The sequence below is a fragment of the Gorilla gorilla genome, chromosome 15 (assembly GCF_029281585.2).
Source record: "Gorilla gorilla gorilla isolate KB3781 chromosome 15, NHGRI_mGorGor1-v2.1_pri, whole genome shotgun sequence".
Lineage (NCBI taxonomy): Eukaryota > Metazoa > Chordata > Mammalia > Primates > Hominidae > Gorilla > Gorilla gorilla.
In genome coordinates this window covers 20,094,064-20,120,679 of record NC_073239.2, presented here as the reverse complement: position 1 = coordinate 20,120,679, position 26,616 = coordinate 20,094,064, and the positions used below count along the sequence as shown (strand labels likewise).

At 39.1% G+C, this 26,616-nt stretch overlaps 1 long non-coding RNA gene across 1 annotated transcript; it reads left to right on the top strand.

The window, feature by feature from the left end:
- LOC134757107 (uncharacterized) lies at window positions 1-26,616 on the top strand. Its single transcript, XR_010130718.1, has 3 exons — window positions 1-79; window positions 6,666-6,741; window positions 26,452-26,616. It is a non-coding gene; the product is annotated as an uncharacterized lncRNA (long non-coding RNA).

The following is a 26,616-nucleotide window of genomic DNA, read 5'->3' as shown; positions in this document are numbered from 1 at the left end:
TCAATTTGATGCCTGTTCAGTCAACGTCTTCCATTTTGTTGCGGCTGGAGAACCTCCAACAGAAGTTAAGCAAAGTTCAGTAGGTATTAAGCTGGGTCCTGCTTAAACTGGTGGACTTTATCAACCTGATGCATGCAACAGAAAGGAATAACTCTCATACATTTTAAAGCTGGGCTCATGGGTCCTTCCTGGTCATCATTAATGTGCCTTTATGTGAAAGTTAAAGCCCAAGCCCTAGAAGCACAGTATAGGTTGTACTTTATCTTGATATTCTGGTCAGCATCACATGATTTAATGGGAAAAAGACCTGTGGTTGGACTTTGAAACTGCAGCAATGTTGAGTTGACAGTTATTTCAAAATGATCCAGTTTATTCCACACAGTGTTTAATTATCAGATCTTGGAAGATTAATTATTTTAAGAGGCTCGTAAACTGAGATAGACCTTAAGAAATTAGATAAAGAGGATATAACTCCATCAAGTGAGCTGGCAATGCCAAATTAGTGAATCTAATCATAAGCATCACAAGCTAAACTTAATGGTTGGCCTGGAAACCTCCAAGGTCACTTTGGACATGAATACCACACTCCTACCATTGTACTCAGTTTACTCCCTTGACATTTGATTCTTATTTAATTTTTTTTTTATAGATGAAATCTCACCATGTTGCCAAGGCTGGTCTTGAACTCCTGTTGTTTTTCAACTTCCTTTAGTTGAATCTCATATTTTTGAAATTCATGAAAAATGTATTTCATGAATTCATGTTTTAATTCATTTCACTCAAGTGATCCTCCTGCCTCAGCTTCCTGAGTAACTGAGACTACATGCATGTGTCACCATTCCAGGCCACTTGGTTCCTTTTATAGTTTCTATTTCTTCATTTATTACAAGCATATTTTCCTTTATGTCCTTTGAGCATAGTTATAATGCAGCTTTAAAATTCTTGTTTGCTAAATTTAACATCTGGATCATCTTGGGGTTGGTATCAATTGTGTATGGGTCTCATTTTCCTTTTTCTTCATATTTCTAGTAACATTGGATTGCATCTGGTCCTTGTGAATAATTCATTGTGGAGGCTCTGTGAGTTTGCTACTGTGTGGAGTCTCTTCAAGAAAAAGCCATAAAAGAGAGATACTTCTCCAATTCCATTCTCTTCATCCAACTGTTGACGCTCTTATTCTTTTTGTCGGCTTTGAGTTATTCTCTGGGGCTTTTAGGTAGTCTTTTTATATTTTTTTCTGGAATTTACAGTTATCTGAAAAAGAATTGGTTAAATAGAAGCTACTTTGCCATTATGAGAAGCATTTTTTTTTTTTTTACTTTTCATCTTTCTTTGTTGTTGTTGTTTTAGATATGGTGTCTCACTATGTTGAGCAGGCTGGAATGCAGTGACTACTCATAGGGATGATCAAAGAGCACTGCAGCCTCCAGCTCCTGGCCTGAAGTGATCCTCCTGCCTCAGTTTCCTGAGTAGCTGGGACTACAGGCATGTGCCACTGTGCCTAGCTTTATTTTTGATCTGTCTGTGTCTTTACATTTATTTTTTTCTTGTAGATAACATATACTTGAGTCTTGCTTTTTTATCCAGACTGATAATTCATGCCTTTTAACTGGTGTATTTAGACCACATATAAAGTAATTTTTAGTACAGTAGTTTTAATTCTATCATACTTCTATTTGTCTAATATTTGTTCTCTCTGTTCTTTGTTCTTTTTACCCCTTTTTTCAGCCATCTTTTGGTAGTTCAGTATTTCTTTAGTATTCAGTTTTATCTTTGTCATTGGTTTATTTGCTATAACTCTTAAGAAATGATCTACAGTTTACAATATACATCTTTAACTTATAGTTTGCTTTCAAATAATATTTTAGCACTTCACATATAATGTAAACACCTTATAACAGTATAATTCAATATTTCTGTTGTCATACATTTTACTTCTATATACATAATAAACAGTCTATTATTTTTAAATAATAAATTTTAAAACCAGGGAAACTATCTTTTATTCCTATTCATATATTTGCCATTTCTAGCACTCTTTATTCCTTTGTGTGGCTTTTATTTTCTCTCAGTATGAAGAACTTCCTTTAACGTTTTTGTAGTTCAAGTCTGCTGACAACCAAGGTTTTGTTGGTCAAACGATGTTTTCTCCTGTGTTCCATTTTGAAGAATATTTTTGTTGACTATAGAATTCTAGGTTGAAAATTTCTTTTCTTTTTGAACCTTAAAGATGTTATTCTATTTTCTTCTGCCTTTATTATTTTTGATGAGAATTCACCTGTATTCTTTTTTGTGAAACAGGGTCTTGCTATGTTTACCAGGCTGGAGTGCATTGGCTATTCACAGGTACAATCATAGCATACTATAACCTCTAACTCCATGGTTCAAGTGATCCTTTTGCCTCAGCCTTCCAAGTAGTTGGGACTACGAGCATGTGCCCCCAGACCTGGCTTCTGTCATCCTTATCTTTGGTTTTCTGGCTGTTTTTAATATTTTTCTCATTGTTATTATTTTCAGCAATTGTGTATTATGTGCCTTCATGGTTCTTTGTGATTATCATGCTTGAACTTTGTTGAATGTATTGGATATGTGGGCTTATAGTTTTCAACAAATTTGAAACGTTTTTGGCCATTATTTATTTAAATAATTTTTCTGTCCCTTCTCTTTTTGGGCTTCAATTTTAAGGACACTAGACTGCTTGAAATTTTCTTATAGTTCATAAAATATTTGTTCTTTTTCTTCTTCTTCTTTGTGCTTTAGTTTGAATAGTATTGCCATGTATTCAAGTTTAGTGATTTTTTCCCCCTAATCTGTCTAATCTTCTTTTAAGCTTCCAGTAAATTAGTGATTTCAGATATTTTGTTTTGCATGTCTGGAAGTTCCATTTGCTGGTCTTCATGTCTTCTATTTCTTCACTCATTATGTTTATGTTTTTCTTTAAATCTTTGAACACATCTGTAATATCTGTTGTATGTGTGTGGTTTTTTTTTTGGTTTGTTTAATTGGTTTTTGTTTTTGAGATGGAGTCTTACTCTGTTGCCTAGGCTGGAGTGCAGTGGCCCAATCTTGGCTCAGTGCAACCTCCGCCTCCCAGATTCAAGTGATTCTCATGCCTCAGCCTCCTGAGTAGCTGGGATTACAGGTGCCTGCCACCATGCCCAGTTAATTTTTGTATTTTTAGTAGAGATGGCATTTTGCCATGTTGGTCACGCTGGTTTCAAACTCCTGACCTCAGGTGATCTGCCCACCTTGGCCTCCCAAAGTGCTAGGATTACAGGCATGAGCCACCGCACTTGGCCCTGTTTATTTGTTTTTTTGAGACAGAGTCTCTGTATCACCTAGGCTGGAGTGCAGTGGTGCAATCACAGCTCACTGTAACCTCAAACTCCTGGGCTCAAGTAATCCTTTTGCATCAGCCTCCTGAGTAGCTGGGACTATAGGCATGTGCCACTATGTCCAGCTAATTTTTTGATTTCACTATGTTGCCCAGGCTGGTGTTGAACTCCTGGCCTCAAGCGATTCTTCCACCTTGGCCTTTCAAAGTGCTGAGATTATAGGTATAAGCCACAGCACCAGGCCCTATAATAGCTATTTTAAAGTCCTTTCTACTGATCCCAACATCTCCTTTATTTCTGGGTTGCTTTCTATTGTCCAATTTTTTCTTCTGAGTAACATTTTCCTGCTTCTTTACTTGCCATCATTTTAAAATTGGATTTTAGATATTGTGAATATTACACTGTTGTGTGTTAAGATTTTGTTACTTTCCTCATTGAGTGTTGGATTTTGTTTGATCAGACAGACAAGTTTCTTGCTGATCAGCTTGGTCATTTGAGGACTTACTTTTAAGCTTTTAGAACAAAGCTAGAGTAGCCTTACCCTATATAGTTAGCTTAACTCTACTACTAAGGTGTAACATTTCTAGGATCTCTACTGAATGACCAGTGCAAACAAAATCTCTTTACTCTGCCTTATTAGAACCCAAACACTTCCCAGCCCAGTGTAAGCTATGGGAAATTTTTAATTTACAGCTTCATTCATTGCCTAGCCTTCTGGAATCTCATCCTATTTATGTGCTGCTTATATTCAAAGACTCAAGAGGACACTATGAATATTTCTGGAGCTCTTTTGTTGGCATAGCTCTCTTCTAGTGCTCTCACACATTCCACCCACCTCACCCTCCTCAAATTTTGATCCCTGTCTTCTCAACTTAGCAAGACTGCCATATGGTCTTGGGATTCCTTTCCTGTGTCATTGTCCAGGTTCTTATTGCAGGCAGAAAGCTTGGGTGATTGTAAGGCTCTCGTCATCTGTTTCTCTTTTCTCAGGGACCATAGTCCTGAACTATTTGTGACCTAATGTCTGAAAAGTTGTTTTATATGTTTTATCTAGTTTTCTACTTGCCTACAGTGGTTGGAGATGTTTGTCACTAGTTAGTAATAGCTGGAAGTGGTACCAGTGACCTAATTATTTTTACCCCCAGCAATTTTCTTCAAACCAAGAGCTAGAGTTAATGGAGTCACATTTGTATGAGCATAGAACAGACAAAATTGGACTTGGGTTGACAATCTTTTTTTCCTAGGAGGCAGCTGGAGAAAATGGTTACATAAGCCCCAGCACCTAAATCTTTTATGGATTGATTGTTACTTCTAATTTACTAAGCAAAGATAATAACATGTGCCAGAAAAGTAAATAAATTTCTGCTAAATAAATTGTACATTCAATAGGACTGAACAAAGTCATTGCATATTGAAGCGAAAGCCCCTTCTGAGAAACAACAAAATTACCAGAGAATTAAATCAAAGAGACTTTGAGAGAAACTAACCAATATTCTCAAACTTTGACATGAAGTACAGGAAGCAAAGTGGGTCATGGATCAGATGAAAAGCTTTTTTAGTCAAGATTCAATTAGAGAAGCAGGGCTACTAGAAAATATAGATAGAGAGATGGCTGATTGATTGATATAAATATAGATATATTGAGACATATATCCCGGATATATATTTAACACACATACATACATACACAAACAGAGAACTTTGTTACAGAGATTTGACCTCAATTGTGAAAGCTGGTCGAGAAGTCTCTGTAAAGTGATATTAGAGCTTGAAGTTTCTCAGGACAGGCAGTTAGGAAGGTATGTAAACTTCAAGAGAGAAAGGACAAGCCAGAACCACCAAGCACATCCTGAAACCCGAAAGGATAAGCTAAAACTTGTGTTAGTTCTTACTGATGCTGATCTTGATGGCATGGATACCCTGCAAAAGAAATTGGTGCCTTTAGTCATGGAGCTGAAGACACACCTAGCCTAGGAGTTAGAGAAGCTGAAGGAGAATTCAGGGGAAGGTGGAGCTGTTACAGACTAATAGGTGAGCCAGAAGGTAGGTGACAATGTGTATGTCACTTTAAAAATTGGCTTTTGCTTCATTTGTGTCCTTTAAATCTCAGATAAGCATAGATCTTGTGAGTTGGGCATGATGGCACATGCCTGTAGTTTCAGCTACTTGGGAGTCTGAGACAGGAGAATCCTTTGAGGCCAGGAGTTAGAGACTGTAGGGTGCTATGATCGTACCTATGAATAGCCACTGCATTTCAGCCTGGGCATTATAATGGGACAAAAGTCTCATCCACTAAGCCAGAGGAAACTGAGCTGCTGGGATGATAATGGTCTGCAGAGATAGGAAACATGATCACTTAGCAGTGGCAAGGAGGTCAGTCAAGGCCAATGAGAGACTCTAGGTTTACTATTAGTCCATTCAGCACTAGAAACAAGTCTATGAGTCAATTGTCTATGCTCAAGTAAACTGGAATCCTATTAAGAATAGAGGTGACCGAGTTCACTCTCATCTGATTACTTAATCCCTAGGAGCCCCAGTTTCTTTGTGTGTAAAATAATAATATATTGGTTTGCAAACTGTTGAGGCCAGGCACAGTGGCTTACACCTGTAAATGCAGCACTTTGGAAGGCTAAGGCAGGATCTTGAACCCAGGAGTTTGAGACCAGCCTGGGTAATATGGTGAGGAGTTTCTACACAATTTTTTTAAATTAGCTGGGCATGGTGGTGAGGGCCTGTGGTCCCAGCTACTCTAGAGGCTGAGATGGGAGGATTGCTTGAGCCCAGAAGATCAAGGCTGGAGTGAGTAATGATCACGCCGCTGCACTCCAGCCTGGGCAACAGAGCAAGTCCCTACTTTAAAAAAAAAAAAAAGCTGTTATGAGGATAAAATGATAAAATGAGATAATATAAATAAAACTTTGTATCCTCTGCTCCTTCTACCACCATAGGAGGAATTCAATAAAATGTCAGTTTTCCTTTCCTTCTTTTCCCAGAGGAAAAACTCTGATGCTATAGTAACTAGAGGCCACTCTCTGCAGGAACACAAGAGATCCTTAATAGGAAGGAAACACCACTGAAATCCAATTCCCCCAGGCACTCAAACCCATTAAAATGGTTATTTTTTAGGGTCATCGTTGTAGGAACCATGACTCACCAAAATTTCCCAACCTGTTTGTTGGTGCCTGACATATCTTTAATAAAAGATACTTCTATTTTATGAATAGCAGCAGTGAAGGTAAAGAGATATAGGCAATAAATACTCTTTATTGGAAACAGTGCCATCCTACTCCAGTGGACTTAGGCAAATCACTTAATCTTCTCTTTTTACAGACAGTAAAGCACAGTCTTCATGGTGCACAGTTCTGTTCTGACAAGACATAATCATATAATCACCACCAGAACCAAGGTACAGTACAATTTTGTCATCTCAAAAATTTCTTTGTGCCATTCTTTTGCAGCCAACCTTTGCCTCTAGGAACCACAGATCTGTTTTCTGACTCTATAATTTTGCCTTTTCCAAAATGTCATGTAAATGGAGTCATACATTACATAGCCTTTTGAGGGTGGCTTCATTTACTTGGCATAATGTTTGAGATTCATTAACATTGTTGCATATTTTAGTAGTTCTTTCTTTTTTTATTGTTGAGGGGTATTTCATTGTATGGAGGTACCATACTTTGTTTATTCATTCACCAGTTGAAGAACATTTAGGTTGTTTCCAGTTTTCTTGTGATTAAGATCAAATTTACTAGGAATATGCTACATATTGTGTGTGAACATGAGTGTTCATTTCTCTTGGGTAAATCTGTAGGCATGGGATTGCATGCTGGGTCATGTGATAAGTTCATGTTTAACTGGATAAGAAATTGCCAAGTTGTTTTCCAAAGCAGCTGTACCATCTTGCTTTTCCTAGCAGTGCGTGAGTTTTATTTGCTCTGCAATCTCACCAGCAACCTTTTCGAGGCTAAATTTTCTGACTCTGCTGTGGGAAAAATAAATCAAATAATGCAGTGACAATAAAATTGAAGAGTAGCTGTAAAATGCTTGGAAAACTATAGATGCACTATGTAATGTATATAGATATACAGTGATATTTTTAAGGCAAACAAAACAGATTTAGGAAACACTTGAATTCACAGAAAGAATAATTGGGCAAAAAAGTCCCATAATTCAGAGGAGTTTGGTTTCCTGTAATCACAACTGTGCATTGATGAATCAACTCCTACATAATTAATTTTTTCTTATTTAAAAAATTACAATAAAAAAAGTCAAAAGGTGTCAACAGAAGGCAAAAATCATCTATGATATTACCATTCAAATTCGGTTATTGATGGCATTTGGGAATAATTCTTTTAGTCTTTTATTCTTACATATATTTTTGCCTGATAATAATTATTATTTATACAAAGTTTTATATCTTTATTTTTAAATTTTATATTAAATTATAAGTATTTCACAGTTATACCATGATCTTAAAAACAATTATATAACATTTTATAAAGTAGATGAACATGTTTATTTAATTGATCCTTTCTGATAGTATTTTACCATTGCCCTCAATTTTACTATTATATATAATACTGCAATAGACATGTCCATGCATACAGATTTTTTGTTTTATTTTTTGTTTTTATAATTATTTCCTTAGGATAGATTCTTAGAAGTAGGATTACAGTATTTAAAAGATTGGAATATTTTATGGATCTTAATGTGTATTTATAGATTGCTTTCCAAAGCACCATATCAATTTATATTTGCTGTTAACAAAGCATGTTTCATAATACTTTGGCAATTCCTGGATATTATTATTTCCAAAGTCTTTTAATACAAACAATTAAAATGGTACTTTGTTTGTGTTTCTTTGACTGTTGGTGACCCTGAATATTGTGGTAAGAAGCATGGAAGATGTCCCCCTTTCTGATCCCACTCTCTGAGATTCATTTCCTTGTGCAATCCCCTCCTGAGTGTGGGCTGGACTTACTGTCTTGCCTCTAACAGAGAATATGGCAGATATAATATGGTAGATATCAACCTTTAGAAAAGACTCCTTTCATTTTGGGAAAATAAGAATCAGTCCTTTGGTTAAAAAGAAATGTAAAGTAAGTATCCACCAAGTTTTCTTAGGTAAAACGGAATTTTTTAAAAGTCTGATTGCAGAAGCTGCTTGTCTTTTGTGGATTGTTTCCATGAGAAGTTGGAGCATTATATTTGCTTGTTTTCTAAAAATAACTTTAGAATGGACTGAAATACCTGTAATTCAGATTTTGGGAGCCTGGCTTCAGGCATGGAAGCCATGGAAGCTGACGACACTGCATTCAGCAGACCACAAAGTTTGTTTCAGGTTCACGGATGGGCAAGAACAATAACTTAGACTTGGTTCAAGGTTGATTTTACTTTGATTTACTCCTAAAGCAGCCAATAAGCAGGGCAAAGTTTGTAGACATGAGAAAGATGTAGGTAGACAAATATGGCTTTCCTTTGCCTCTCTCCCATGGCGGGGGGGGGGCACACTAGAAATGTAGCCCCTCTTGTTAGCGTGCCCAGAGCAAGATGTTGCACCCAGCTGGAAAAGTGAAGACTTTTACATCCCCAACCACACCAGCACACACTACACTCCTCCGCACAGAGTAATAATTCTGCTACATCGTTCATGCATAATGTCCAGGTTCTGGAACGTGAAGTTCTTTCAATGACAACACTTAGAAAAATCCCCTTATCAACCCCCGTCCTACTTTCCAAGTCCACTGGGCAAGTCTGGCCCTAGGCTGCCCCATTCACCGTGTCCCACCCAGTCAGACTTCCCCAACTGACAGCAAGCATCTTAAGATGACTAAAATTAAAAGTCTTTTTCTGGACTCTCTAGGGACACCTATACCTATGTAATGTATGTAAGAGTGCTTTTAAGCTGAAAAATATGCTAAAAACATGCTACAACATGCTTCAGTAAGCATGAAGTAGTGGTGCTATACATAGTTATTTTGATTTATCCAGGTTCTGATGCCGATTTGGATAATTCTCTTCTTTGTATCTTAGCTTCTTCTGAAGGACTAGGAAAAATTATACTGGATTTTAATAAATATTACATATAATTCTTAAGAGACCTTAAATTATTTTGGAAAATACATTAAAACCAGACTATCAACATTACTTTTTTTTTTTTTTTTTTTTTTTTTGCAGTTGCAAGATTTAATAGAGTGAAATAGAGTGAAAACAGAGCTCCCATACAAAGGGAGGGAACCCAAAGGGGGTTGTCAAATGCCTGGGTTTATTTCCCAATCCTTGTTTATATCCCTCCCACTGTGCTCTCGGGCAATAGATCGGCTATTTCTTTACCTCCTGTTTTTGCCTAATTAGCATTTTAGTGAGCTCTCTGATTGGTTGGGTGTGAGCTAAGTTGCAAGCCCCGTGTTTAAAGGTGGATGCGGTCATCTTCCCAGCTAGGCTTAGGGATTCTTAGTCGGCCTAGGAAATCCAGCTAGTCCTGTCTCTCAGTCCCCTCTCTCAACAGGAAAACCCAAGTGCTGTTGGGGAGGTTGGCCGACGACCGCTCTAACTGCTCTTGCTGAATTAGGGCATAGTAGGGGTTGCGCAGTTGAGATTTCCTCGGGAGGGTTGCCTTGGAGGTCATTAACATCGGAGCATGGGCTAGCAGGCCAGTCCAGGGGTCCGCAGCAGCTCTTAGTCAAAGACTGCATCTGGGCTCCATTTGAAGAATGATTCGTAGTTTTTCAGCTCTGATTCTGGAAGAGACAAATGCTTTGGAGGTCCCTTCACGGTCACCAAAATGTTACCGGGGGGTCCTTGTTCACAGAGCTTCCAAGATGGTGGCAAGCCTCGTGTTCTCTGACCTGGGATTCTTGGCCTCACGGATTCCAAGGAATGGAATCTTGGGCCATGTGGTGAGTGTTATACCTCTATTAGAAGCCATGGGTCATGGAAGAGAACCATGGAACCCAGTGACAAGTGTTCAGCTCGATTAGGATGAACCCAGGCACTTAGCTGTGCAGGAACAATGGCAAGCCTTTAGCCTGATCGGGAGCGGCAATGGGCGCCTCGCTGGATCAGGAGCACAGCGGACACCCTGCCGCATCCAGAGGGATAGAAGTCAGCGGTGGTCCGCCACCACGGCAAACAGCAGTGGTGGACAGCAAGTGAAAACTCAGCTTGAGCCGTAACAAACATGGACCAGAAGAGTGCAGTTGCAAGATTTAATAGAGTGAAATAAAGTGAAAACAGAGCTCCCATACAAAGGGAGGGGATCCAAAGGGGGTTGCCAACATTACTTATTTTGAACTTAAAGTTTTGAGTTTCTCATACATGAGGGTTTACTGCAGTTATTTCCTGTATAATGCAATCCAATGGCACAGATCCTTTTTTTTTTTTTTTTTTTTTTTTGAGACAGTCTCACTGTCACCCAGGCTGGAGTGGAGTGGCAGGATCTCAGCTCACTGCAACCTCCGCCTCCTCGGTTCAAGTGATTCTCCTGCCTCAGCCTCTCAGGTAGCTGGGATTACAGGCACGCGCCACCACGCCCAGCTAATTTTTTGTATTTTTAGTAGAGACAGGGTTTCACCATGTTAGCCAGGATGGTCTCGATCTCCTGATCTCATGATCTGCTCACCTCGGCCTCCCAAAGTACTGGGGTTACAGGCGTGAGCCACCGCACGCGGCCCAATGGCACAGATTCTAATGGCCTCATCACATCCTAGATGCAGCAGAATTATTACTGGGTTTATTTTTGCAGCCACAAACCCTGCTAGTTCGAGTGAATGACAATCTTTCTTCAAATCATACCCCTAAGTTCAGAAACTCATTTCATTCACTGATCTTCTTGTTTTTTTTGTAAGAGCATTTAAATTTAACAAATTGCTGCATGTGATTTATTTTGAATTTAATTACAGAGCCAAAATGCCACATATAATTATGGATGTAAGTAAGCATGAATTCTTTGCCCTGATGGCTTGAGAAAGGCTGTAAAGTGTAGCCTAGCCTTTCTGCATAGTCTCCTATGAGCCTTTTCTGCCCGCTATTGAATCAGTGCTGACAAATAAAGTATCAGAATAGCAGCTAATACGAGGTCACGCCTTTGTGCCAAGCCCACTCCTCGCTACTCATTCATGTTGATGCTAATGTGATGCCATCTAACACAGTTCAGGAAAATTCATAAAATCAGCCTGCTTGGGAAGAACTTTAATCAAAGATGGACAAATCACAACACTCCAGGGGTCGGTTTAAAATAAGTAGTAATATGACATATTTCCCTTTGTTATAAGTTAAAGCTCATTTTTATACTCTGGGAGAAGCAATTCAGCTCTCTAGAACAGCATAAGCATATATATATATATATATATATATATATATATATATATATATATATATATATATATATATATATATATAAACAACTAGCCCATCCGTGATACCACCAGCCTTAATTCTATAACATTAAAATAGTGGGTTTCAAAATGGAACTTCAGTTCTCACACATTCTCTGGGATTTAGAATGCACAGGTAATTTTCTGGGGTTCTTTACTGAATGAGAGGTGTTATATCTTCTTAACATTATATATATCACTATATATATATATAATGTTACATAACATATTAAATAAATATATTTCTTCTTATAACAGTACATAGGGATTATTTTGCTAGCTATGAGGCCTCAGGCAGTTTATGTCCTTGACCCTCACTTTCTTCGTCTGTATTTTAGAGATGCAAATACCCCATATGATTGTTGTGTGGATTACTAGAATGTGTGTATAGCACTTAATACAGTGCCTAGTGCACAGTAATGGCCAATAATAGCACTTGATATTATTAATTTCTATTTAGCTTTCCCCACTTTCTTTTTCTCATTTCAATTCCTGCAGCCAAGTAATACATGTTTAGGAACTGCGTATGTATCCAAAGGTTTATTGGCAGCTCCTTGTCCCAGTGGCTGTGAGCACTGGGGAACTCTGGCTCCGCTGGCCTTAGAAGCCCTGTTTTGGGCCAGCTCACCTCTCTACCTCTTCCTGGATGTCTTTCCTAAAACAAATGTACTTTAATAAGGGCTTAAATAAATCTTGCATACCTATAGACATACTTAAAGTTTATTAGGCAAACTTGTCAATGTAAAGGAACTAAGGAAGAGTTCATAAAACAAATCCTAAATTTATACTTTAGTAATTGTTCCCTACTTTCTTAGCTTTATATATTTCTATGTATTTAATACATTTTTAAAGAAAATTTGGGATGTTCTTGGTTATAGAATGGCCAGATGAGTTCTAGAATACTACAGTAGGAGGAGTAAAAGTAGACACTGACCAAAAGAAAAAGGAGAGGTGAAGAAGATGGGGAACTGGATTTAGATATATATCTCCAGCAAAAGCTAATGTCCACTGATATTATATTTTAAACCACTTTATTAAGACATAATTTACACACCGCAACATTTTCCCACTGTAAATGTGTAATTCCATGGCCTTAGTATATTTACAGAGTTGGGTAGCCGTCACAGCAATCCAATATTAGAACATTTCCCTCCATTCAAAAGGAAGCCTCTTGGACATTAGGAGTCACTCCCCATATAATCAACCATTAATCTACTTTTTGCCTGTATAGACAGGCCTATTCTAGACATTTCATATACATGGAATCATGAATAAGTGGTCTTTCGTGTCTGGCTTCTTTCACTTAGCATAATGTCTTTAAAGTTTATCCACATTGGATCATGTGTTAGTTCTTCCTTCTACTGATTTTTTTAAAGAAAATTTTATAATTTTGTTTTAATTTTCAAGTGAAAATGTTCAGTATTGTCTCTGCTGAGAAATGTAAGATATGCGATACAGTAATTTATAAAAGAGTAACAAAATCTACATACACCAGCACATGTCAGTCAAGTCCTGATGACTTGAATAAAAAGAGGAAATAGTTTCAAAAAGACTGTAGGATTAACCACTAACGGGTAAAAAGGGTTGCCTGATACTAATAGTAGTTGAGAAGAATACCTAGCTAGAGGAATTAATTAGAAAAGGTAGAGGAAAGAGAATCTTCCTATGGGCAATTTGAACAGAGCTTAGGGTGGTAGATTGTGAAATCTAGTTCTGAAAGTTTCCGTGGACTCTTGGAAAGAAACGTGATGAATCAATAACTAATACAAGATGTAGTCGCAATGCACCAAAGGAAGAATAATGGGCAAAGTTTGCTGGCGGATGACCTCATCTCCCATTTTTTTCTTTCTGCACTCTCGTTCTCTGACCTTCTTTAGTTTGCCCTTCCTAGGTCATTTTTGTACTTTCCTGGGGGAAATAGATGTGACTGGCCAACTACCAGTAAGATATTAATGAATTAGTATTTTTTTTTTACTCCACCCACAGATATTTATATTTTTAGCAGCTGGGAAAGATAGTGTTTAATTCTAAGAAGTGATTGTTAATTTGGGGGTATTAGGCACCTTAACAGTTAAGGGAGATCTTGGACGCAGGAGAGGGTTTCTTTTTCATTCCTTTTATTTGCACATTACTTTTTTTGAACAACTTCAAAATATTTTATTTTAAAACATAAACAGAACCCAGTTGCTAACTTAATTAGTTCCCAAAGCAACCCATTTATTTCTGGAACAAGCTTTGGACTTAATTAGATATTTTAAATGATAAACTATTTAGAAAATTATATATGATTTCACTGTTTCACAGCTGTAAACCAAAAAGAGAAATAGAAAAATAGCCATTTTTTAAACATAAATGAACTAACCACTCATTATGACAGAAGTTGCCCGTGCATCCTCAGGGCTCAATCCTGGAATAGTGGTGGCAGTTTATAGGAGCAAAACTCCTTTATGTACCAGGAAGCACAAATTTTATTTTATAGGTACCAAGCCAGAGGAGGTGGCAGTGGTCACCTGTAACAGAGCCCTGGATAGGTAAGCCAGAGTCCATGGCCTAGCTGAAGTTATAGCTGCTACTCTAATTTGAGTGACCAGGTCACCTCAGCCGAAGTTGTATGTCCACAGAAGTGTCCTTTGGGGATGAGCAGAGTCACATCTGCCAAATCTGAAGTGTTGGTGATCGATGCTCTCAAACACACTCTATTGCTAAGTCAAGTGTCACAAGGGTTTATCACATGGAATCAATCCGTTCATTAGTACAGGAAAAAGATATTCAGAAATTTAGCAAAAGATACATGGTAAGTGCCTATAGTCTATGACAAGTACAATTTACTTCATTTGCTGACTCATTTGTAGTAGCATTTGCTGCAGCAGCATTATAAAAATAATTGAGGACCTGAGCATTTCTGAATAAAAACAACCTTGAAGCCAGTGAGTTGGCTTGTACCTTTATGTGTCCTGAAGACAAACTGCAGCTAAAATCCTCAGCTATTCCAGGATTGGTCTGCTGTATTGTAAATCCACTTCCTGTTGAACTTTAATCATTTTTAAAGCCATGTATGAATTGTCCTTGCTCTTAGAAGAGCAAGTAGCAAACAGCAGGGTCAAAGGCCAGGCTAAAAACACTTAGAAGTACCTTCCTCTCTCAAGCTGGTGAATAGGATGCAAAGCTGGCATATGGAGCAGATTTTGTAGGCTTCAAGGGCTTGCCACCAGTGCAGTCCTAAAGGCCGTGGCTTCAAAGGGCCCCATGCTTGGGATTTCATATTCTGTCATCTTCATCTTGAAATTCTTAACAATTTTATTTTTTATTTGTGTTATTTAAGTGAATTTTGATGGGACAATGGAGCATGCACCAGAGGCTTGGGATCTTTGCTCACTTGTGGTCTCACCTCTCTTCACCTCCCCACCTCCCTCAGGGGTTCTGTGTCTCCCCTTGACCTGGCCACATCAGTGGGGGTACAGCAGGGAAGGGGGGGATTTTGTCATTACCCACTGCAGGGAAGGTTGGGATTAGGCACTTGCCTCTTGGTGTCTCAGGTGGGGAATGTCAGCAGCTGTCTGCTGGGGCTGGCAACTCCATGACTCGTTCACTGGGTGACTTAGTGAGGTGAGCCTCTCATCCGTGCCACCTTCAGGTACCCAGTGTGTCCTCAGCATGAAAGCTGCAATTTTTCAGGATCGTCCATTCACTTAGTTTGGGGCTGGGAGCCCATGGGAAGGGGAGATTGGCTTTCCTGCCCCCACTCGGAGACCAGTGCAGCTGGTAGATGGTCAGCTAATGCTGAGTCGTGGGGTGCTTCCCACCCCAACTCCACATCTGTGGGGATCTGCACTTGCCCAGTGAGTACCCTAAGGCCTAAGGGAGGACATTAAATATCTAATATTTATATCTAATTATATATATTAGATTATATCTAATTAATATCTAATATTAACACCAAATATCTAATAAAACATCATGACGAGAGAGACTGAGGAAGAAAGAAAAATATTTTATATTTCAATAGATTTAATGTCACCTTTTCCCTGCTTTTGGAACACAGCGTCTGGCTTTTTTTTTTTTTTTTTTGCACTTGGTGGGCTCTGAAAAGGGCCCGTTTAAGGAAGAAGGATCTGGTTGCTAGCCACCACGACTGACCTGAGAGAGAACAAAATAACCAGATGAGGGCCAACTTGATGGTCATGGGTCCCACAAGTGATGGACGTGAAAGGCAAAACTTATGGGAGATAGGCTGATTTGTGGACACCCACATGGGAGAGGGTGCATACTGCCAGAAAACCCAGCACCTTATGGGTGAGGGGTCCTTTACTTTGAGGGTAAATTTTATTTTATTTTACTTTTTGCAAATGAAAGATGAGGAAGAAAATGTATCAAAGGCCTTTGAAATGTTTTGCAAGAATTCCAGAATGTGTACATATTCTGCTAACCCCACTGACATCTGTCCTTACATATATTTGTTCTTTTATTCAGCCAACATCAAGGAATAACAACAGCACAGGAAGCAGACTCTTAACATTATTATTTGGTGATAAAAGCAACTTACTTTCTTTGTGTCCAATTAACAGAATCAAATTGTAAATGTAAGTTTGAAGGAGCCTTAATTTAGTACACAAACAACTACAAAAGTGGGAAGTGCTCATATCAGATATAATATATATTAAGTAATATTTGATAGTTAATGTATTTATTTTCAAAGGCACATTAATTCAGAATAAAGCCTGAAAAATTTATCCAAAGTCCAACTTATTATATTCCAATATTGATATTTAGTATTCCCATGTGCTAGCAAAATTATTTCGCTTTCCCTCCGTGGTAGCATACTGTCAAAATTCCAGTTTATCTCAGTAAGTTAAGGATGTAGTTTTCCTAAGTTAAGGATGTAGTTCTCCACCTTGAACTCCACATTTTCTTCAGTTTACGATGCCTCTCAATGTATTCTTTCCCTGATATAGAGGGATTTATACTTATAACTCCTAGAGCATTGTGATGAAAATATCCCTGATTTTGTTGGTCATGATGAGATCATCCTTTAGTCTGTGCTGAGCATTTATGTTCCAATTTTCATCTTAGTTACCATGGCATAAATAACATGGAAAAAGCCATGTTAGAAAGTGCATTATTTCCTCTCTATTACTGCCACCTTTTTCATTTGTCAGTTAAAATGTGATAAGTATATTTATTTAAGGTTACTAAACTTTGGGGAGAGTTAAAAATCTACAGATATCTTGCCACATTTTGATATTTCTAAATATCCAAGATTGTATGGGATCTAAAAGAGAACAATACCCTGCCACTATGATTTTCAACTTCTCCCTGCTCTCTTAGTTTAATAACCTTGATTAGTGATCTTTACTCCCTTTGAGGTCCAAGTGGCCAACCAACGAGTGTTTAAGTGAGTAATGGGAAACTGGCCCACAGGCCAACCTCTGTCTGTTTTTGTAAATAAGCTTTTGTTAGGACACAGTTACACCCACTCATCTGTTTGTTGTCCATGTTTGCCGTTGTTATAATAGCAGAGTTGAATCTTAGAGACAGAAACTATATGTCTTGCAAAGTCAAAAATATTTACTGTCTGGACCTTTACAGAAAAAAATTGTCAACCACCGCTTTGTTGATAATCTGCTGCATGCTCTGTCTTACTTATTCCTGTTTAAAAAGAGAGGCAAGATACGTCCAGTTTCAGAAGAAAAATAATGTGAAGTAAGCACCATATGACAGTTTTGTCCATTTACTGTTGACATTCATCCACTGAAATGTGTATAATCTTCTCATCCTTCCATTCCCAGGCAAGAGGAAAGAGTAAAACATTGACGTGATTGTTCAACTTCATACCATTTTTTAAGCTGAAAGGTCCTCTCATGGTATAAAGTCATTTTCAACCTTAAACTGTCAAGGCAAATCAGAAAGAAAAATCCTTGTTGTCAATCAGCATTTTCTTAATATTTATTTAAAATTGTAAACCAAGCATTTGGGACTTAAAACTTCAGTGTACCTCAAGGAACATTATCTTATTTGAGTTTCAGAATAATCCCTTGAAGTACACAGGGATAAATATTTCCATTTTATAGACAAGGAAACTGAAAATAAGAGTTGTTGTGTTTATGGTTTTTTGTTGTTGTTGTTTTTGAGACAGAGTTTTGCTCTTGCCGCCCAGGTTGGAGTGTAATGGCATGATCTCGGCTCACTGCAACCTCTGCCTCCTGGGTTCAAGCGATTCTCCTGCCTCAGCCTCCCGAGTAGCTGGGATTATAGGTGCCGGCCACCACACCCAGCTAATTTTTTTTTTGGTAGTTTTAGTAAAGGCAGGGTTTCACTGTGTTGGCCAGGCTGGTCTTGTACTGCTGACCTCAGGTGATCCACCTGCCTCGGCCTCCCAAAAGTGCTGGGATTACAGGCATGAGCCACTGTGCCTGGCCATGTATATGTTTTAAGGTTAAGGTTAGTAAGTAATAAGTTTGGTTCTAATCCAAATATTGGTGCCTGATTCTGTGTTATTTATAACTGCCTTGTAACATCATCCATTTGTTTTACTGTTAATCATGGCATGTACCATGATTAGTTCCTGAGACTCTTCCAACTGCCTGGTGGCTTATTTGCTGTGTTGTTTGATTCTCATACAGTTCTTTGAAGTGATTGCTATTATATACATTTTATAAAGGAAGAGACCACAATCGGAAAGCCTGAGTAACTTGCCCAAGATCACACAACCAGTAAGTCTGGTTGTGAGACAGGGTCTCACTCTGTGGCCCAGGCTGGATTACAGTGGTGCGATCATGCCTCACAGCAGCCTCAACCTCCTGGGCTCCAGGGATCCTCCCACCTCAGCCTCCTAAGTAGCTGGGGACTACAGGTGTGCATCACTATGTCCAACTAATTTTTTAAAAAAATTTTTGTAGAGACAGTATCTCACTATGTTGCCCAGGCTGGTCTCAAACTCCTGGCTTCAAGCAATCCTCCCATCTTGGCTACCCAAAGTGCTGGGATTTACAGGCAAGAGCCACCATGCCTGGCTGATTAGTATATTTTCTTTAAAATTTTATATCTAGCCACTTTTCCCATTTAAGTTATTAATTCCAATCATATTTAATAGAGTGTCACTGATTTTCTAAATGTGTAGTCAAACCATCCATGGGTCTTTAGGAAGACATTTGGATCCCTTTAAGGTTCATGGGAACTTACATAAGCCAGAAATTCAAAAGCCATAAATGACGAACTTGGCTATATAAGATATTTCTAATTCTCAGGAATAATAATAACCAGCATATATTGAGCATTATTTTAAGTAGTTTACATTTAGAAAATGCCTAGAAAATGCTAGCTAAAAATTAGTTCTATTACTTTTGACAACTATTAAAGCCAGCTAGCAATCTCTGTCTTAGGCACTTTTGTAGCTTTCAGTCATGGAAGCAGGATTGAAGCCAAGCAAAGATAAATTTGAGAAGAGGTAAGAATTACGAGAGAAGGAAAAAGGAGGCCTCAAATTTCCTGGAGAGTATAACAAGCGATGTGGAAAACAGTAGGGTCAGAAAGGAACCCAATACATCGGTGAACTCCATTGTAGGGAGCGCTACTTAAGAGGGGTAAAAAGGCCCCAAATCTCTCTTTTTAACCTACCTTAAGAGCAACAGGTTACCTTAGCTTTATGGAGGCAACCGTGTGTGGTTGTGTGTCGGCGAGGAGGTAGAAACAGCACTGGCATTTGTTTTCTAGCAACGTGCTCAAACAGCCATTGTCTTGAATTTGGTGCAGACTTCCGCCAAGCTACATCACCTCTTAATTGATACAGCTTGAGACTATCTCCCATCACAAAGAATGCTTCTAGATCTGCCTAGGGACCTGGGACATTCCATTTCTCGTGCCAGAGAACCACAATACAGCTATCCTTCTAGTTAAACTATCCTTCTAGGGTCCTGTTAAGCCTAGTAACAGAAACTTGGTATCACCACAGCAAATATTAATCAATATAATAGTTAGTCTCTGCATTCTTTGTTATTCCATCCCTTACTGCCTAGAGAATTTGCATGTCACATTAAGCAGTGGTGTTGGTATTAAAATGTGTGACCAATCTTGAAATGTTTGCGTCTCAGAAAAAAAAAAAAAAAAAAAAAAAAAAAGTTGTGCTCAGCGTCTTGCAGGTAACAGTCCCCTCCACCAGAGGTCTCTAGCTCACTGACATTATCTGAATTTATAATAGCTCTTCCAACAGGCTATGCTGAATCTGTGCGGTCCAATAGAATAGCCACTAGCCCCATGCAGCTATCTAAATGTAAATTAGCTAAGATTAAATAAAATTAAAAATTTAGTTCTTTGGCTGCCCTAGCCACATTTTAAATGCTCAAAGCCACATGTGGCTATTGGCTCCAGTATTGGCTAATACGGATATCTAACATTTCCACCACTGCAAAAAGTTCAAGTGGATATGTTACACTAAGTTCTGTTAACTCACAAATGTAGAAATAGCATTTCAGGATCACAGTGTTAAAAGGACAAAGAGGCAGTATCTCTCCTGTACTGTAACTGAATCCTCCCTTTATCCAGGTGGTATCCTGGGTGGACGATGACAATGTTCTTTGTGATCATATTCAGCTTATTCTTCCCTCACAACCAGCACGTTGTATCACTATATTTTAATAATTCATAGATATAATTTCAATTCTTCTCTTATTGAGAAAATCAGGGCTGGCAAATTTTAAGAAAGAGATATGGTTAAAAAAATCAGAAGGCCTTAATGCCATCCTCAACTCTACGCCTAACGAACTGAGAGCTCTAGAGAATGTTGTTGGACTTCTCTGGGCCTGCATTTGCTCCTGCATGAAATAAGTGGGCAATTAGATGTTCTCTAAGACCTCAAACACTTGAACCCATACCCACAGTGCAGCAGGACTGTTGTGTGTGCTCCTTGTAAGTAAAACTAATCTCTGACCCATCCAAGAGGTTCCAGTATGCTAGAGCATGTGGGAGGCTTCTGCCTCATGTCAAGACGTGCTCTGAAGTCACAGAATTGTGTTGCTCCAAAATGGCAGTGGTCAACACAATTGGCTGGCAGTTTAGACCACATTAGAAGATAATCGCTATTTTTAGTATAAATATTATTTTCCCTTTTATTTGAGATTTTCATCTTAAGGGATAGTACCAATTCCATTCTTTATTGCTAATAAGTTACCAGTAGTATATCACTGCAGTGAGAATATTTCAAAATAACCCTGTAGCTTTATTCCAAAGACCTCAGTTATAGACTTACTCTCATTTTGTGGTCACTCCAAAAACAAAAACAAAAGCCTCCCTAGGCAGATCCCTCAATTATTCCTCTCTGTAAAACATCATTCCTTGAAATGGACATCACTCTTTTCATAAAAACGTGACGTGGACTATATTCTATATTCTGTACACTCTCATGGAACAAGTAAGATTTTTAATTATTTTGAAGAAAAAGATGAGCTTATTTTCAGTTTTCAGATTCCAGCTTTTCTCAACCTCTGGATGAAAATATTTTTACACCTGGAGTTTCTCTTGCAGTTAGCATTCATCCTTCAGTAAGTAGGCCAAATCCTTGCTCACTTGCAGGTAGTCCATGGCTTAACATGTCTGTAATTCACAGAGGGCTGAATATGGGGTAAATAAATAAAACTGAGCTTAAGGAGAAAAACTCTGTGGGAGGAAGGAAGCAGATGATTAAAATGGAAATGGGTGGTCAGGAGCTTCGGTTATTCCCCCAGGTGCTTTGTTGGCAGAGATAGAAAAAACTTTTCTATCAAACCCCACCTGAATTCTTTCAACTACAATGATGCAAAGAAAATACACGCTAATTATGAACAGGAACATTATCTATTAATATGTTAATGAAGCAGGTTTGCTAATGGTGAAAGACCTGAATTTTAATAAATTTTTAAGAGCTTCTTGATTACGTGTTTGTTAGTCGATATCATCATTTAAAATTATCTCTAGGTGGCTTTACATGGAATAAAACCTACATTAGAACTGTATTCTAAACAGGCCTTAATGAAGCAGGTGAGGATAGCATCTGTGACATGAACACTGTCAGCCAGAAATTCACTTCAAAAGAAATGTAAACTAGTTAGCAGGAAACATGTTATCATATCTGCCAGTATCAGCTTTCAATGTAGGTAATTTATTTATGCATTTACTTGCTAATTTTTTCAAACATATTTGCTTATGAAATAATGTTCGATTGAATTAATGGATACTGCCTTTCAATATTGGAAGTGTTATTTTTCATTAAAACAAAAACAACTCTAGTGTCCTGTTTTGACAACATCCCATACATAGATGAAAACTGTTTTATCCACCCAAACCCCATATTTTTTGAGAAAAAGTCACTAGAAATCCAAAAATCAAACCAGAATGAGTATAGAAACCTCACTGATGTGTCTCTATGAATAGAAGAAATTGTGTCATCTTTTCTCCAAGATGACTGTGGCATCAAAGTGACTGTTAATCCCTATCTGCCTCTCTAGGACTTGGGTGAAGGCAGCTGGCATCCTCTTTCATTTTGCATATTAGAACCACGAGGCTCTGATTAGCAGCTGGGCCTGGATTGCAACTCAGAGCTCCTGAAGACAGAAAGACACTAAGGAGGCGGCATGGAGACTTGGGTGTAAAACACCAGTGCTATGTGCCCCAAATGCTTGAGAGCTGCTGGGCTGGAGAGCCTGTGAAGCATTGTGTGCAGTGGGCCTCATCATATTATTGGGAGGATTTGGGGTCTGAAAGTGGGTGAGGCCTGTGTTTTCTCCATTATGTATGAGGCAGTGATGAAGGTGTTAGTGAAGGAAAGTGAAAGCTAATTCTAGAAACAAAAGAACAGTGGGTAAGAGCCCAGGCTCAAGTGCCTTAAGCGCCCTTAACCTAATGGGCCAGGAATGAAGGGACCTGAAGGAGGCAGGTGGGTGGGATGAGGAAGAGCAAGGACCTCTAGCTCTCACCTTGTCACTTCTGAGCTCCGAGGAGAGTTGGAAGAGGAGAGGTTGTGGCAGAAAATCACTTTCAAAGGAGCAGCCTCATCTGGGAAACCAGCAGGGGCTTCCTCCTGAGTAGAAGTCCTTCCACAAAGGCGATGCCTGGTCACCAGGTTTCTTAATTTCCTGGGCACTTTATTTATTTAACAGTCTCAATAAAACATGCTTCTGAGGGAGTCATTAGAAAGTGCAGGTAACACTCCCTTAAATTCTGGATAGTGTGCCTAATGAGTTTCAAGGGTTATTTTTAAGGTCGATGAGAAATAATTCAATTGAAGGTAATTGGCCATTTAGATGGATTCTAATTGGGCCCTGGGTGAATTTCTTTGGGGGCATGCTGCCCTCTAGGGGTGGAGGCACAGTGCTCGGAGGGAATGAAGTGTTTTGAGTTTTCATAAAACTGGTTCAATCTTTCGATATAAAGTATCACTATTCTGAAGGCCTTAAAGCAATATCAGATCGATATACTCTTTTTCCCTTTATTTCTTTTTCTTTTCTCTCTTTTTAAGATTTGCTGTATGTCATGAAGTGGGGTCAGAACAGAGAGAAAATGTGCAGGCATGTTAAAAACTCTAATCGCCCATTTTCTCATTATTCAGTGCAAGTCTCTTAACCTTTACTGGGTGGCTACTTTCTGTGGGCCCTCCCGCATGCATGCCTTTTCAGAGTAAGGCATTTAATTTTTGCCTCAATTTTACTGACATGTTAAAGACCGCGAAGCCAGGCAACTGCAGAACCTCTATTTGAACCCGTGTTTTCTTATTCCAGAATCAGTGCACCTTCCATTTTGCCACCAGCAAAACACAACTGGCTTTCCCTTAGCTTTTCAAACAACTGGTTATTTGACTGTTTTATGCTTCCAACTTTCTACAATAATCACGAATTGAGTTTTTATTTTAATAAAGGAAAAGACTTATAGATAAATATTTGACAACCATACATTTTATCATTTGGCAACACTTTTATTCAAAACTTCAATTTTGCTAACACACATAGAGAGAAAAACAAATACGAAAATTCGTGTCATAGTACAGGCCAAGAGCCAGAGAGAAATTTAAGTTCTAAAGATTCAGGGACTAGGCCAGAAAAACTTATAATAATAGGAACTAAAACTGGAGATACAGGGTAGGCTGTAAGAAAACCAGCATTAAATAGTTAAACAGTAAAATTCTGATCTCCTGCAGCTGTGGTGCTTAATACACCATAGGAGGGCAGATGAGAGAATCTTAGACCTTTCCAGGTAGGACCTGTGTTCCATGCCCGGAGGGTGCTCCCAGCTAGAACACTTCTCCTTTCCCCTCCGCCCCACCCCCAGACCACACTAAACAACATCAGCAACAAAAATAAGGAGCACACAACCTAGATCCCTCACATGCACAGTTCACAGTAGGATTCATGCCCCTGTGAGAATCAAATGCTGCTGCTTATCTGACAGGAGGTGGAGCTCAGGCGGTAATGCCAGCGATGGGGATCAGCTGTAAATACCGATGAAGCTTCACTCAGTCACCTGCCCGCTGCTCACCTCCTGCTGTGCGGCCCAGTTCCTAATAGACCATGGACTGGTACTGGTCTGGGGCCTGGGGGTTGGGGACCCCTGCCCTAACTTTTAGCAAGTGCTTGCCTAAACTACAGTCACTTAAATCTGCCTTTAACTTGATATCTATTATTCCTATCTCTGGCTGGTGCAGGCAGATTTGATATCAAGAATTTATAGTCAAATACATTTCCCAAATTCTGGTTAGTAACACATAATAACAAGGAAGAGGCCTACCATTCCCAGTGACCACCCCCATATACCATCCAGAGTGCATGCACACCAGCTTGATTGCTTTTCTGATGAGGGAACTGATGGTATCAGCGATGTTCACAATTTCTGAAAACATTTTCTTGAAATGGGCAAAGCAATGCTGACAAGGTTCCAAACAAGAGAAATCTAAAAGTGTAGAGTCCCCTCCTTTTACAAAAGGAACTGCTAGAGGAAGAAAAACATCTGTCATTTAATGTTTAAAGTTGCCTTGGAAAAAGTAGCCTGGATATACCCCTGTCTTTTAAACAAACTCAGTATACAACAATCTGCTAATGTGTGTGAGGGGTGTGTGTGTGAGTGTGTGTGTGTGTGAGAGAGAGATAGAGACAGTTGGATCTCTTGATCTCTTCCTCTGCTGTCTAACCTAATACGTCCTACTGTAATTTTAGGCTAGTTTCTCTAGTCTAGACCTCAATCAAAATGTACTAGAGCTATTCAGCACCTCCAGAGCTTCTTCCCCATCTCTTCTTCCTTTGTAGATGTGTGAGTAACTTCCTTTCCTATACAGAGGTTTCTTTAGCATTTGGAGATTTCTTTCTCAAATATTTTAAAAATTTCATTCTTTCTCTGGAAAAGATGGCTTTAGCTATAGGTTCAGAAAAATGGACACGTAATATTTGTCACCTCTGTTAATGCTGAAAATGAAAATAAATATCACAAAGTTTATAAAGTGTTATTGCTTTTTTTTTTTTTTAAGACGGAGGCTCGCTCTATTACCAGGCTAGAGTGCGGTGGCGCGATCTTGGCTCACTGCAACCTCTGACTCCGTGATTCAAGTGATTCTCCTGCCTCAGCCTCCCGAGTAGCTGGGATTACAGGCACGTGCCACTATGCCCAGCTAATTTTTGTATTTTTAGTAGAGATGGGGTTTCACCATGTTGGCCAGGATAGTCTCAGTCTCCTGACCTCGTGATCCGCCTGCCTTGGCCTCCCAAAGTTCTGGGATTACAGGTGTGAGCCACCGTGCCCGGCCTATATTTTCTTAATAACACTGGATTTCTTGTGACTCACTTCTTTTGTTATATGTAGTCATCCCTGTCCTGATTTTAAACAAATTTAAGATCAGAGCACTCACTGTTACTGATGGGTGTGTTAACTTTTTTGGGCATAAAGAACTAAATGACCCAGAGTGAACTTACTGAGGACAAATTTCCCAACAAAATGCTTTATTTCCTCTTCTCTCTTCCCTGGAGACTAGTTTGGTTCTCATTCAGTGTCAGGAATGGTTTACGGCCTCCCCAACCTAGCCCCAACTGCAGTTATCCCAGCAGAAAGAGTGTTAGAAGCCCGAGGCACTTCTCAGATCAGTGTCAGCTCAGGCCCCTTCTGGGAACACCTAAATCCCACCCAGGCCTAGTCCTATAGCACTGCTACTTCATTCATTTACATGCATTTTAGATATGTTTCCTGAAAGACCGCCATGGGCCATGCACTGTACTAGGTGCTGCAAATACAGAGGTGAACACGACTTATATGGGCGCTGTCCTCGTAGCAACTGACAGAAGTAAATAGGCAATTAGAGAAGTGTGGTTAGAGCCATCATGGGGAAGCAGAGTGCTGTGTGAAGATTGAGTGGGTCCCTTGAGCCGGCCTGGATTGGAGGACGGTCAAGAAAACCCTCTCTGAGGACGATATGCTTGAGTCAATTTCTGAAGGATTCTTCGAAGTTAGAACAAAAGGGAACAAGTATGAAGAAAGAAAAAGGAGAGCAATGTTTTTAAAGAACTGGGGGAAATTCAGTATAGCTGATTACATTGTGTGTTTGGTGGGGGACAGGATTTGGTGCATGTAGGGCACTGAGGGGGAGTGACTTATGGCAAGAAATGAGACTAAATATTAGCTGAATCCCATGTTAGGAAGTTTCAACTTGATTCTATGAATAATGGGTAGCCACTGCAGAGTGTAAGTGGATGAGCAACATGATCAGACATACATTATAAACATTACCATGATTACAGTGTGAAGAGGAAAAGTAAAACCAGCAGCAAGAAGACTATAGAGACCCAGCTGTGAGAAGACAGCGGCCCATTCACTACAGTGGCTCTGGGTTCTGGCCTCTGGACTCATGACTGGACCAAGCCCTCCAGGAATCACTTTCTCTCCCCTCTCTCGTTCCCTGATGA